General features: G+C 42.3%; 1 pseudogene; it reads right to left on the bottom strand.

Annotated features, from left to right (window-relative positions):
- The window catches only part of LOC109481468, a 10,438-nt pseudogene extending 2,339 nt beyond the window's left edge, over window positions 1–8,099 (bottom strand).
- Between the last annotated feature and the right edge of the window lie 6,342 nt (window positions 8,100–14,441).

The raw sequence follows: 14,441 nt of genomic DNA, 5'->3' as shown, positions 1-14,441 counted from the left end.
TGAAGCGACAGGGCGAAAAAAAATAAAAATAAAAACAGGTCTAGGCATCCTATTATAGGCTTAAATGCTATGGAATGAGCCATGAAGTCAACACAAAAGGCTGGGTTAAAATTTAAACATTGAATTTTGAACTTTTAATCAAACCACTGCAATGATAGATGGGAAAACTGTAACAACTAGGAAGAAAAGGACTTTCCTCAACTGTTGGGGGCAAAACATTGGGCATTTTTCAGTTGATTCAGGACCAGAATCAATTTAATTTTTTTTTTTGCAAATCAGAAAAAAACGAAGAGGCGAATCCGAGAACCAACAAATTAAATTGGTGTGGCCTAATAAATAATTATCAGGGCTGGAAATACTGGGTGCATGTGCACCTTAGTGCACCAAAAATTATGCGCCTTATTTTTTGTGTGGGTGCAATGGTGCACCCAAATATTTTTGTAGGAATTTTAAACATTAGAAATGTATAATTATACATGTAGTATACCAGATATTCTTGGTCTCTAAGTATCAGAAAAATAATAAAATCTTTGTTGTAATACTTGTTTAGGATTTTAAAGTTAGCTCTCATTTTGGATTCAAGCTCAGAAGAGGAGCAGTAAGACCTGCAATTAGGTTTTGTTTTGGGTGCACCAGTGCACCTTTTCCCAAATATGAATTTTGAGCCCTGATTATCAATTAGTGATTGGTGCTTTATAATAATTACACAAAACTACATGTAGAAAGGCAACATTTGCAAAGCATTAAATGCATGCCGTTTACCTCCACATGGTCTTATGCTCTCACTTATTCTTACTCAAACAAATTCTATGGTAACCAGCCTCTACAACTCTTAATCTGTCCTGCAACTTGCAACATAATGTAATTCAACACCAAAAGGGATGTCTGCTACAGACTTGGCATTTTGGTTAACAATAAGGGACAATGAAAGTCTCAAAATCTTCAAAGAACTAAGTGATTTTCATTTTGTTTTAGAATATAGTTTCCTCAAATTGAGCTATAAGAGCTAGTAAGACACAAAGGGTCTTTCTTTGTGATATGACTTGCATAATTATGTAGACTTTCTTTTGGTTTGTTCCTTTTCTTTGCAATGATAACTCCCTTGGGGCACTCCACAGTCCACACTTTTGAAATTGTACCAGTAACGACTAATCCCAGAATGCCTTGCTGACCTGCGAGTTCCCTGAGTGCGACCACCTGCCACTCCTCGTCCATCTGGGGTGAAAGGTCAACCTCCTTCCCACTCTGAAACAAAGGAGGTGGTCAGCCTTTTTGCTGCCCTAAATCACAGTTCTTTTGGTGGCTAAATGAACAAAAATGCCTAAAACACGTCAAAAGTTAGTCGAAGCCTAAACTTCTGCTTGAAAGTGCTTTTGGTCAGGTCAAAAGCATATTGAATTCTTACATCATGTTCAAGCAAAAAAAACAAAAATTACAGCATGCAAGAACCACAATGTACTAGTACTTACATTTGTAAATCAAAATCCCAAAACTTAAAATATGTAAAATGGTAATATTTTTATTAGTTATAATTAGTAGTCTAGTACTAGTAACTGTGGCTAGAAAAATGGTTCTTAGCTTTAAATTTGCATTCAAATGTGATACCAGTAATTAGTCACTAATGATCTGCCTAATGAATATACAAAGTCATGTAAGTTTGAACTTTTTTTTCAAATTAGGCCATGTTGATTTGATTATATGGATGACATCCGCGTGCGCATGAATTTTCGGCCGTTTCCAAAAAAAAAACAAAAGTTTTCAACCATACTGTAAATCGTACAAAACAGTTGCAACATGAGCAAAAATATACCATAAGTTACAAAAAAAATTGATAAAAACTATACCAATGTCGTAGAATGCCAAAATCAAACGAAAAAAGACGAAATTGTAAAGAAATGAACTTGAAGACTAGATTATTCGCCAAACCATATTCTGTGCCATTTGCTCAACCCCCATGACTACGTAGATTTCATAATGAAAAGACTTTTTTTTTTGCAAAACTTTTTTTTTATTCGCACGCGCGCATCAGTTTTGGGGCTCCCGGAGGATGTCATCCATATAATCAAATCAACATGGCCTTAAAAGAATTACCTTTGTCAGGTTGAAGTGAAAAACCTGCTCAGAAACCCCCTCCTGGACCCTTCTCTCCACAAACACCTTCCCAAAAACCCCTCTCTCTATTGGTCGGTCCTTGAAGCGACAAGCGAAGGACTTGTCAAACTCCTGTCCGCGGAAATCAGCCTCGGTCTGGGCCAGAGAGTCATCTTCTCCAGCGTCTGTGTCAGCTTCAAACACCTCTGAAACCAGCCTGACGGTGATGGCACCTGAAATGGGTCAAGCAATTTAAAGTCATGTATTTGTTAAGAGAAGGACTGTGTACCTACAAAATGTACACTAGTAACCAGTACTTCATGATCAACTACTCATAAAATAATCAGCACAGGTCTGGATATCTGCTGTACCTGTACTTGAGCAATATAAAACACTAGTGGAGGGACGCCATTTTATTTCCCCTTAAAGTCACACCAATTTTATTAATGACTCCTTTTTTTCTTTATGATTTACATCTAAAACATTTCTAGTTCTGAATCAACCTCTAAAATCCTCATATTTTGGTCCATACAGTTGAAGAAAGTCTTTTCTCCCCACGATTAGAAGTTCAAAATGCATTCTGTACATTTCAAACCAGTCTGCATCTAGTCTATATCTAGAGTTCATGGCCCTTATTCTATGCTATTGTAGCATAGGATGCATAGGAATAGTAGGATGCTAAAGCCTCAGATTTATTTTATTATCAATACCATTCCTTCATATTAAAGTGGTGTGGCCTAAGGTAGGTGAAATAATCAAATAAATTGTCATTAGCAATGACAATTTTTGAAATCTAACACTTGAAAACTTTTAAATATTGTTTTAAATAACAAATAGAACATACAAATACAACCTACCCAGTTTCATGAGTCGTGGTTTGATGCTGCCCCCCACCTTGTGTTGGTAGTTTCCGATTTCGGGTAGCGGCTTCCCACTCCTGTAACAGATGACCTCTAACCCGAACGTGTGTGTCTGAAACTCCTGCATCAGGGCCTGACACATCATACTGAACTGTGTGTAGGGATAGAAGTACGACACGCCCATCTTGGCCGCGTGCATCTTCGTCGCTAGTATGTCCCAGAGCCCGTGGTACCAGGAAAAGTGCGTCACGGGGAAACAGACCACGTGGTTTCCACCCTCCTCTTCAATACGGTGATCAACCTCTAACTTCTCCCAAGCGAGAGGCTCTTCCTCATTGGTCGGACTGTGCCAGACAGTTAGCGCGGTGTCGTGACCGAACCTGTCCAAAATCTGGCTGTAATCCGGGATGGGAAGTTTGACTAGTACAGGGTCTGACTCTGTGGCAAACTGGTAGCCATGTGGACCAAGTGTTACCACAGGGGTAGCGATGGCACGAGGGGGGCTGTTTACTTCATCTAGTCCATAAGGGGGGTCTGCATACAGCACCTTCATACTGGCTTCAATAGTAGTGTGAACGGAACCCTCGGGAAAATGTACCTCTGCTCCAGGCACCTTCTCCAGTTTCATAGTACCCCCTCCTGTTGACAGAACCATTTTTGTCTCTGGATACACCCTCTGTATGACTACTGTGAACAAACTGAAATGTGTTGTTCTTATAGTGACTTTTCCGTCACTGTAACTCCACTGAGTTTCTGGAATTTGCTCCCATGTTGGCTTTTGTCCTTCCGAAGTCTGACTACACAAACACACTACCTTGTCGCAGGGACTGGGGTCTGCGTGTAGCGGCACGGTGATCAGGGCAGGTTCGTCTGGGTAGAACTGTGCGCCGTGTGGTTCCATGCAGACAACACTGCTGGCGTGGACCGAACATTGGGACGTACGACTCACGGATTTTACCTCAGCTGGGAGGTACCGGACGTCTTCCAGAATGTCGAGGGAGAATTCCGCCTGGATGTGTCCGCTGCGGTTGTGCTCGGGGATGACGACCGACACTTGCTTGTACGTCAAGAGAAGGGTTCTGTCAGGAAGTCGCTTTCTCCTGGCCTGAAACAAGTCGTCATCGGAATCTGAATCTACGTCATCACCATGGTAACAGCTACACTTCTCGTCAGTGTCGTCGAAACTACTGTCTCGGTCCGTTTCACCCTCGCTGTCGTAGTCGCCATGGCAACTTAGCTGGTCCTCATTGGTCAGGTCGATGGCGGCAAAGCCGTAGGAGAGAGAATTGATGTCAAAGTTTGATGAAGAGTAGTAGCCTCGATCACTAGATGACCAGCATCTGTCCCGACCGTTTCTACCACAGATGACCATACAGCCTACAGCACTACACTTCGAGTGAGTGGACAGCGTTTCGCTAGCTTGGTCTTCTTTGTCGGACACTTCTGCCACAGTCGATGTTTCTAACTCTTTCTCCGTGACACAGCAAGGTTTTAGAGTGACAGAATTTAGCTGTTCAGCAAGTGAGAGTCTCCTTGGTTCTGACTTCTGTTGAGAGCAAATCTTTGGTACATCTATGTCGAAAAACTTCCTCAGCGCGTCCAAGCCAGCTCGGACAACGTCCCGCGGAACGTTCTGAACGGGATTCCTGATCACATGGAGCTGCCTCAACGTCGGAATGTACAGAATTTTGGGACTGAGTACACTGATTCCATTCCCTGAAAAGTTGACCGCTTCCAGGCTCTTAGCCTGAGCTAGGGTGGTTGGAATTTTGACGATGCGATTTCGCGAAAAGTCCAACACCCTGAGGTGTGGCAGACAGGAGATTTCTGCGGGGACGGAACAGAGCACATTATCGTGTGCGTACAGATACTGGAGGTTGTTTAAAACTCCAACGGTCTGCGGTAAGACAGACAGCCGGTTATAGCTGATGTCCAGGTAAGTAACAGACGTGCACAGCGGAGGTTGGAGGATTCTCCACGGGAGCGAGGTGAGGTACAGACCGCGGAGTTCCACGTGAGACCGGTCCCCGACACTGGCCTGCAACAGGATCTTGTCTGCCGGGGGGAAGGCTTGTACTGCTTGCATTTATTACATCACCTGGAATACAAAATACTCAGTTAGAGGTAGAACTTCTTATAACAAGACAAAAAGAATTCTTGAAGAGAATGAGGTATTTAGCATGATCGTCTTTCTTTAATCTAAACCTGGGTTATGTCTAGTACTAGCATAAAAACGAATATTCCGAATTGAGGAAGGTCCTTTTATTCTCCATCCTCAACTACTAGTAGTAATACCGTATTTGGACTCCAGTGCACAGACTCTCGTACGGCAGCATTTTCTTCTAATTCTACAAGGGGCTAGAGTGACACTTTTCTTTCTTGACGTCCGAACATCTAGTACGCGGTCTCCCAAAAAGAACCCACTGATGATCTTAGCTGCTTCTATAAACAAACAAATTGTCCTGGTAGAGCTTAGAAGTCTGTCTATATATAGCTAAGAGGCTAGCCTGGTGGAGGCTTTTTATTATTTCTTTTGTATGACACACATCTACACACTAGTGGGTCTTTATTTTATCATCATTGCCCTGTTACTGAGCAACCGAGTCAACCTTCAAACTTATCTGAAAGCCAACATCGTTAAACATTGACACACAATGACAGATGTGTGAAGTGTTAACACAACACTTTCATTTTCACACCTCTGTGCCATTGGCAATCAGTGTAAAGTGGGATTAAATATCAGGTATTTACACAGAAAACAGTTACTAGTACTCATTGCAAGCAACTGAATAGAATTTGAAAACAGTACAAGTCAGACGTTTCAAGTTGCATCCACTATGTTTTGCAAGGATGATACAGTTGCATTGATAGTTTTCAAATTCTATGCAGTTGCTTGAGTAACTGTTTTTGGGTATATCTCACTACCTGGATGTCCAACCTTCATTGAAAATTCTAGCTCCCTGCTGTGAAACCTTACACCCTTTTCAGGGCTCTCAAGTTCAGGCAGGCTGGGACAAAGAAAGAAAACAACAAACATGCCCAGACATGTCCCAGTTGCACCTGCTGCAGTTTCACTATTATATCAAATAAAGATTGTTATCATGAAGCCAGGTGTGAATAATGAACAATACATATACCTCTGACAATAGCATCCCATCTGTGGGGAAAAGCAAAAGTTAGATTGTGTTTTTTTTTGGTTCAATTAGAGACTATCATAATGATTGAATTTGAATTATGAAATTACAACAGCCAATATTCCATGTAGGGTTTCATCTAGAATTCTGATATTAACATTGTGTAATTGCAAAGGAAACAAATCACGTTATCGATTTATAATGCAACATGCAATACTAGTAAAGCCATTTGGTCTATCAGTTAACGATGGAAGGCATTACTAGTAGATGACATCATGTTAAGGACTGAATTTTCCCGATCTACAACTTCTAGGATGGTCCATGTATTTTATGTAGTAAAGTACTTGATAAAAAATGGCTTCTGATCATTTACTGGTTATTAGGTCTGGTGCTAATTGAAATGAAAGTGCCCAGCTAGTTTATGATAATTGATATGTTCATAATCTGCAGCAGGGGTGTATAGGAGTTAGCCTGGTTGCCATCCTCCATAGCTTCTAGATCTGCTGGCTCCCTAAATTATGTCATGGTAGCCAGCGACATTAGGGAGCCAGGCTACTATTACTAAAGTAGATAGGCGTAACAAGAACAGATAAAAAATGACAAGTATAGTATATGTAACGTTACATATGCCAAACTTTTAAAGTCTTCATGAGAAAAATATGATATCAGTGTCTCTGTAGCACTGTACAGTTGTTTTTTCTAATATATCCGGATTCCATGAATAATAAATAAATAAACCCAAATCAATTCTTTGTTACCCAGTTAACCAATTTATGTACAACTTCTTGTTTTAGATCTAATTTACAAGCCTCTATACAGTTATATACTATAGCAGTCCTGGAACAATAATATTATCATTGGCTGAGCTGGGCTCATTTGGGGGATGGAGGGGTGTATTTTACTGGAGTATATTTTGATCAGCCCACCACTCACGAAACCGTGTGGCTGACAGATCTAGTAATAGTAAAGACAGAACTCCACCAACAAAGGCTGCCATTAATCATCTACAATAATACACAATTTCTACATGCTGTAACGGTTACTAGCAGTAGTTGTGCAACGTACACTCACGTATAAATCTTCACCTAAAAACACAAAAAACACACACACACTACCAAAAATTATATGCAGTAAATCATCTCGACGAAGGCTGTTATGGTAGTGAAGGGGGTGAGACTTCAGTAGTCAGGAAGAATGAATCAAATATTCTATTTATAACGCTAGATTTCACTTAGACTTCAGGGTGGTTAAACTTAGCCTGGGTGCCAGACCCATAGCACACTGGACACAAAGTATCTCAGTGAGCACAGTATCTCATTCTCAGTGTACATGGTGTACAGTGTGCTATGGGTCTGGCATCCAGGCTAGGTAAAACTAAAAAGGTACTAGTGTAACAGCGAGTATATAGGCGTCACTAACTATCCGCCCAAGGGATCCTGGATCTTTTGGGTGAATCGGTTTGTGCACTGGTTGCGGCGCGGGTTCGATTCCCGGGGGTCAGAGTCAACCTTCGAGTTACTCCTTTCTCTGTGTTACACTAGTAGTAGTGCGGCCATGTTTATAAACTATGTGACCTTTTGTTATGATCTTGCAACCACAACTTGCCGTTTCAAAACACAGGAAACACGCCTGTCAGATAGCTGAATAATTCTGTACACAAAACATACCTGAGTGTGCCTGCGGTAAGCCACAAATCCCGGCGTCTTCCCACGCCAAGTCCCGCTGAGTCCGGCGTGTCTCCCCGCCTGTCTCAACCCACGCTACGGTCGGATCGGGGTTTCCCCTCGGTCATGTAACCAGATCCACGCTTACCTGCAAATTTCATCGTTTCTTCGCGAAAACAAACATCGATTCTACTTGTTCACCTCTCCCCGTTCACCTAAAGCACGTACTTAAAGATTGTCTTAGTGAAGATGATTGATTTAGTGACTATAATTGCTCTAAAATGGTAGAATTTATGCTAATTTCATTGTTGACATGTTTTTTGTTGTCGAAATCAACCGCGCGGGAAGGCATGCGCGGGGGATGACGGGATATCTTGGGCCATAGTTTGGACTGTTCCATTATTCTGCTTCCGCGGGGAGCTAGGGGGTGCGACAATTTGTAAAATGTCAGCCCATGTTCTTATGTCCATATTTCATTTAAAAAAATTGGCCAATATCTGAAATTGTAAACTTTTCAATGCTTACTACAAGCAATTAGAATGTCGCAATTTCACATTGCAAATTCATGTCATTTGTATTTTGGAGAGAGCAGTTGGACAGTAGTGAGCGGCGGGCACTGACTCAGCATTAACAGGTGCTGTGTCACATATGTCTAGCAGTAGGATTAGGACTCTTAACTAAGCAGGCTGTTATATTCACCACACCAAGCCAAGGTTCAATTCTCGCTCCAACTCTGTTTTATTCTTCGCAGGTCACTTTACAAGGGAGTACATCAATAATTACACAAGTATGCAAAGGGGACAATTTACTTCAGTACAAGTTTCCGAAAGGGGACAATTTACTTCAGTACAAGTTTCCGAAAGGGGACAATTTACATTACGGGGATACAAGGGCAATTGAGACACCAGTACAGGCCGAGGGCGTGGGTTACCGGGACGGTAACAACTAAAATAACTAGACCAGACTGACCACGCGGTCCGGGTTCCGTCTTAAGACATGAAATCTAATTTAAATAGATAAGGCCGAAAGCGTCAATTTGTATTCTGATTCGCTTACACGTGGACGGGGCGTAAACCGAGTGACGTAATGTTTTGCCAACTTCAGCACAGGCCGGGGAAGTTTCATTTGTGACGTCATATTTTGCTGACGCAGGGAACTTAAACCAAAGGGGGAGTTTCATTTGCTGTCATATTTTGCTGACGCAGGGGACTTAAACCAAAGGGGGAGTTTCATTTGCTGTCATATTTTGCTGACGCAGGGGACTTAAACCAAAGGGGGAGTTTCATTTGCTGTCATATTTTGCTGACGCAGGGGACTTAAACCAAAGGGGGAGTTTCATTTGCTACAGCTGCACATGTACTGCATGTTGTCAACCCACTGTGAACCTTTCGTCCATTACCACACAAGAAACCCCCTATTTTAGACGTAGAGAAGTGTTGTTGTAAAACTCCCCTATCTTACAAGTAGAAAAGTCCAACCATCAGATTCAGTGGATCGCGAATAGGATCTTCTATCATCTATGGCCAGGGATCTTCTCTGTTTTTTTTTAATGATAAATTTTGTTTCGGCCAATTTCTACTATTTTTCCAGCGATCCGCAGAGCCTGGTAGAGGCTAGTGTTAGGAGTCCTGGAGGCAACACAATAAAACCAAGGAGATTTTTGATAAAATATGAAGCTCCGCTGAAGTCCAATGTGCGACTAGTTCACTACAATCTAGCAGAAGAACTTGCAACACTGCAATATAAGTATGTTCATGGTAGTAAAAGTTGGCGGTCTGAGGAAAATGTAGGACCCCAGGGCCTGGTAGGACCCGGTGTCTACGGACACGGATCTGTATCCCTGTATATTCACGGTGGCGCCGGATGCAGAAAAGAGAAATTTGGCGAATTATTTGGTAACGGTAATGACAAGTTCGCCGAGCAGAAGTGACAGCAAAAAAAAAAAACATTTGTGATCTTAGCATTTTATCTCTGTGAAGAGACTAGTGTATTTTATCCCATATACATCGTGTATCCGTTCCAATGTTGTGAGATAAAGTTGCTTGGTATAATCAAGATTTGTTTCTCTGAAGTACGTTCTCCACAAAACTACCTAAACATGGCCTGTACATCTAGCCTTTATTCAAAATAACAACAAAGTATAGTGACGCTCAACTCAAGTTTTTCAACTTATTTTGTCAGCGCCATTTAACGATAGAAATATGTATATAAATACAACCAGGTAGACTAAAGAAGAGCACCTGAGCCCCCACCCCACCTAGCAACTTATCATTTCGATTATAGATATGCTTAGTCCATATCAGGCTTCGGAAAGTGGCTGGAAAGAGTAGAAATAGGCCAAATAGACCAAGTTAACGTTAGCCCTCGCAAATAAGAGAACAGGTTACCGCCTCCGAAAGCCTGGTAGAGGTTATTAAATGACTTTTATGTATTTTACTTCGCAGATTTCTTGGAGTGGTGGCGTTACTTTTTGGGGGGAGGGGGGAGGGGGTGATACACGATTTTTACCTGGACTAAGGCCGCAGCAAGTAAATTGTATGAATTACATTCTCCGCAGACTCTCCGCAAATCTAACGCGAGCGGGCGAAAAAACAAGGCGGACCGAAAAAACAAGGTTCCTACATTTTGAAATTTTGACTCAATCATTGTACAAATGGTTTTGGTTCGGTGGGAACATCTAATATACACAGCTTACAGTACATATCACTGCATCAAAGTACGAAACGTAAAACATTAAATCAGAGCCTTGTCTTCCGCCCATGGTGACCACTGTCAGAAGGCAACAAAATTTCTTGTTTTTTTTTTCTCTCCAAAATCAGGTGAAAATTAATGCGCGCGCTGATGTCCCATAAAAATTATTTGCTGTGGCCTAATATAAGGGATCTCTAATGCGGCAATGGGTTATTACGAATCTCCGTGGATGCAGCGCTACCCCAAACAAGGCCCTCCCACCGAAAGGAACCGCCACTCTAGCCGCTCGAAGAAACAAAACGCTCCCCCACTAGAAGTCTACTAACCACGGCCTTGCGAGAACTTCCTAGTTTTCCATTCCTGCAGTCCTTCCCGCATTTTCTGCTTAGATTCCTCCCATGTAAAGATCGGCTTGTAGCCGAGAAGACGCCTGGCTTTCTTACAGTTGAAGTAGAAGGTCGTGTTCAGGAGTGTCAGCAAAGCCAGAGTTATGGGGGGAACGAAGTTGTAAAACGGTTTCAAGAGAAAACGCAGGAAAGCGAGAACATAAGCGATGAAGTAAAGGACCCAGAGAGGAAGAACCAAGCTGTCGTCCCAACGAATTTCGATAGGGGCGCATAGCTCGCTGTACCTCGTAACCTCGTTCTGTACCGGCGTGTTCGTCGGTTATGAAGAACGCCTCCCCGCCTGCGGTGCTTGGTGACGTTACCAGCGTCTGAGTGGCCAGGAGGTGAGGCTTAGGCCACACCAAGTAAATTTTATGGATGACGTCCTTTGGAGACCCTAAATCTAATGCGAGAGGGCGAAAAAAAAACAAGAAGGGCCCTAACAAACAAGATGCCTAGATTAGGAATATACTAAGAGACGACAAATGTTAGGACACAAATTGAATGAGGTGACACAGTGTAACAAGCAAGAAGTCTTATTCATCATCAAAACAGCAATGACAGGTGGAACAGCAGTTATCGTCCTGTCCTGTTTCTTACATCACATTTTTGCAGGCCTGCGGAAACAAAGCATGTGCTCTTTACCAATTTTGCGTTACGGGGTTCACGTCAATCTAACGATTTGCGGCACATGTCGTGACTCTTTGGTCATAGTTACAGGAAGCGGAATTTCTTGTTTTTTTTTCTAGGAACAGGCCAAAATCAATGCGCGCGCGGACGTCATCCATAAAATTTACTTGGTGTGGCCTTATGGTTGCAACAAGAATGGGTTCTCAGTTCGGTCCATCATATCTACGTTCTGTTTAATCCTCACTTAAAGGTTTATTTCTTGCCCAATGAAACCTTCGTTGGTAATGATCTACATTTGACAAGCACTTACTTAATATGGATTTAATACGTCCCTTGAAAATTGGCAAAATTTGGGCAGCTTTAAAATGACCACAATACACTGTGGTGCAACTGTCATTGTGGGTACGATTGAACAGAAAATACCCCTCCCCGCGCCTGAACGCCTGCAAAGGAAGCATATTTTACAAACTTGCTCGAACGTTGCACTAAAGGTTTTCGCAAAAGCTTTTGATGGATCTCCCCAGGCCATTTTCCTTTTAGATGGCCCTCCCCCGAACGCTTTAGCCATTTTTGTTTCAATGGCCCTCCCCCCAGGCCCAAAAATTTCAAAATGGCCCTCCCCCCAGTGCACCATCCCTCTCCCCACTAAATATCGTCTACTCTCAAAGTGTAGCTACAAAGCCTGGTGAAACCTCCTCAGAGATTTGAAATGTGTACACTGAACATATTCTTACTTGTGTGGCACAAATCAGACAGCAATCTTAGCGATATTTCAGCGCTGATCCGACACAGAATGAGTTGTGTGTGGAATGAAGTGTAACTTGTCCTTTCACTTCAGCTTATTGTGAGTCAGAGTATTGAAATGTCAAAGTGTCACCTCTGACATGGGGGTGGCGTCTGGAGCCCTCGATTCTTTATGGATCGTAAATCTGGTGTTCAGGTACGCCTCCCATCGAATGGATCCTCCTGAAATTTTGTAAACAAGACCTTCCGAGCCATGATCGGTGTGTGGACTCGCCGCAACTGAGCTGAACAAGAATTCGGAGATCCCATACCTCCATGAAACATGAGTTATTGTGTTCGTCAAAAAGAGTATGTACATATGTATTCGGTTTGGCCGTTGTTTGGGTCCGTATCATATGTTGGTCGACGATGTAACTCGATTATTTGTCGGCGCATTTTTTACATTTTTGGTGTGTGGGTAGCAGTTGTGAAAATGTACTTGAAGTTTAAAAATGGACCACCTGACTTTTCGTAATTGCAGTGGGCTTTTTGAGCATTTATCGATTGTGTTAATGCAGCCTAGATCTGTGAATGGATCGTAGTGATATTTGGTAGGTGTGCAGCGGTTTAAGAAACAAATTTGAAGGTTAAAAATGGTTATCCCATGATGTGTCTACATTGCTGCAAAGAGTTGTGTATTTTTGGGTTTTCGTTTGTGGACAAAATAACGTGAGAAATGGGAGCGGGTTTTAATGGTATTAACTGTTTAGGTAGGGACATGAAAGGCGAAGGTCAAGGTCGATAAGGGATAATTTGAAGTGTCAGGTGAATGATTTCTAGGGATCATCGGGAACGAATGGTGTGATTTTGGGACTCCTAGTAGCTTGTTTGGGACTGTAGTAGACAATTGTGTTTTTTTTTTTATAGCCGCAACGTTTCCGAACGAACGGCCGGGAACATTTTTACTCCGAGATGGCGGGGCAAGGGCAAGGGCAAGGGCAAGGTAAAGGAAGATGAACGCTGGATTCGCGTACGTCGATACGTACTAAAACATTATCAATTTTTTGGCAAGTTCAGGAAAAGAATCAACATTTTGTGCTGTTCAACCCTAGTCCTGCGGCCGCCGAGTTTCCTTTTTTATATGTTTTATGTGTGTGGACTTCGAGTGTACTCGGTTTTCTGGTGCCCGCGTGAACCCAAAAGTGTCCACTGATATGTCCTAAAATATATCGGTCATGTGTGCACAGTCTAAAAGCACCCCATGGCGGTTTATTTACAAAGTACACGTCTTAACCCTTGTCCTGCTGGCATTCCTTACACAATATTTTAAAATAATTTCATTTTGGCCTGCGGTGCCATAGTTACTTCGTTACGTTTCGCTGCGGTGTGATGCTTTGCACGAGAAACACTCCAAAATCGATCGTACCTAAACAGGGTGATAATTATATAGATGATACTATATGTGAAAAACAGCAATTGTTGTGCTCCGCAGGACAAGAGTTCGAGATTGATTGTTGTCTTTATAAAAAAGACTATGTATTTGGTTTGGCCGTGGTGTGGGTCGGTCGGTTCATCGTGGTCTTCATCTTCCTCATCGCCCGATAAATCAAGCGTGTTAGTGTCATGTCAATAACGTAACGCTTTCGGTAAGATCCTGTCTCGGGATCTACGACGACTTTCCCCGAGGCAACAGCTGACTCGTCTCGGTGTTTTCTCTCTTGGTGACGATCAAGGTTAAACTTACGAGCAAGGGAGAAATGAGGCGAGGTACATGTGCAAAGAAAGATATTTGTATTTCGACTCTTCAAAACACAGATACAATTTAGAAAAAAAAAACGATGCTCACCATCTGGATCCCAGTAGTAAATTGTATACATAAACTTAAAGAAATCCGTCCTGGCCACCGTTACTACAGCTGAGAACACACAAACATCGGCAAGTACCATAACCCTTCATCGGTGGTAACGTATATGAATCAAAATAACTTTACTATTAACTGAAATTGTAGCGGGGGGGTGGGTGAAGTGACGTTTCGGACCGCATTCTTGTCGCAACACCACCACATGGCGTTAGTGTAATATGACTAAAACCTGGCCCTCTGCGCATGGGCCTACTATTGACCTTTGCCCCTACGTCACGAAAGGTTGTTGAGAATTTCATGTTCAATTCATACACATTAAACGCTGTACACACACACACACACACACACAAACACACACACAAACACACACACACTCACACACACATATATACATATATATA

This window comes from Branchiostoma belcheri, unplaced genomic scaffold (genome assembly GCF_001625305.1).
Source record: "Branchiostoma belcheri isolate BF01 breed outbred unplaced genomic scaffold, Haploidv18h27 scaffold56, whole genome shotgun sequence".
Lineage (NCBI taxonomy): Eukaryota > Metazoa > Chordata > Leptocardii > Amphioxiformes > Branchiostomatidae > Branchiostoma > Branchiostoma belcheri.
Note: the sequence above shows the minus strand (reverse complement) of the source record. Positions and strands in the feature narration are given on the sequence as shown.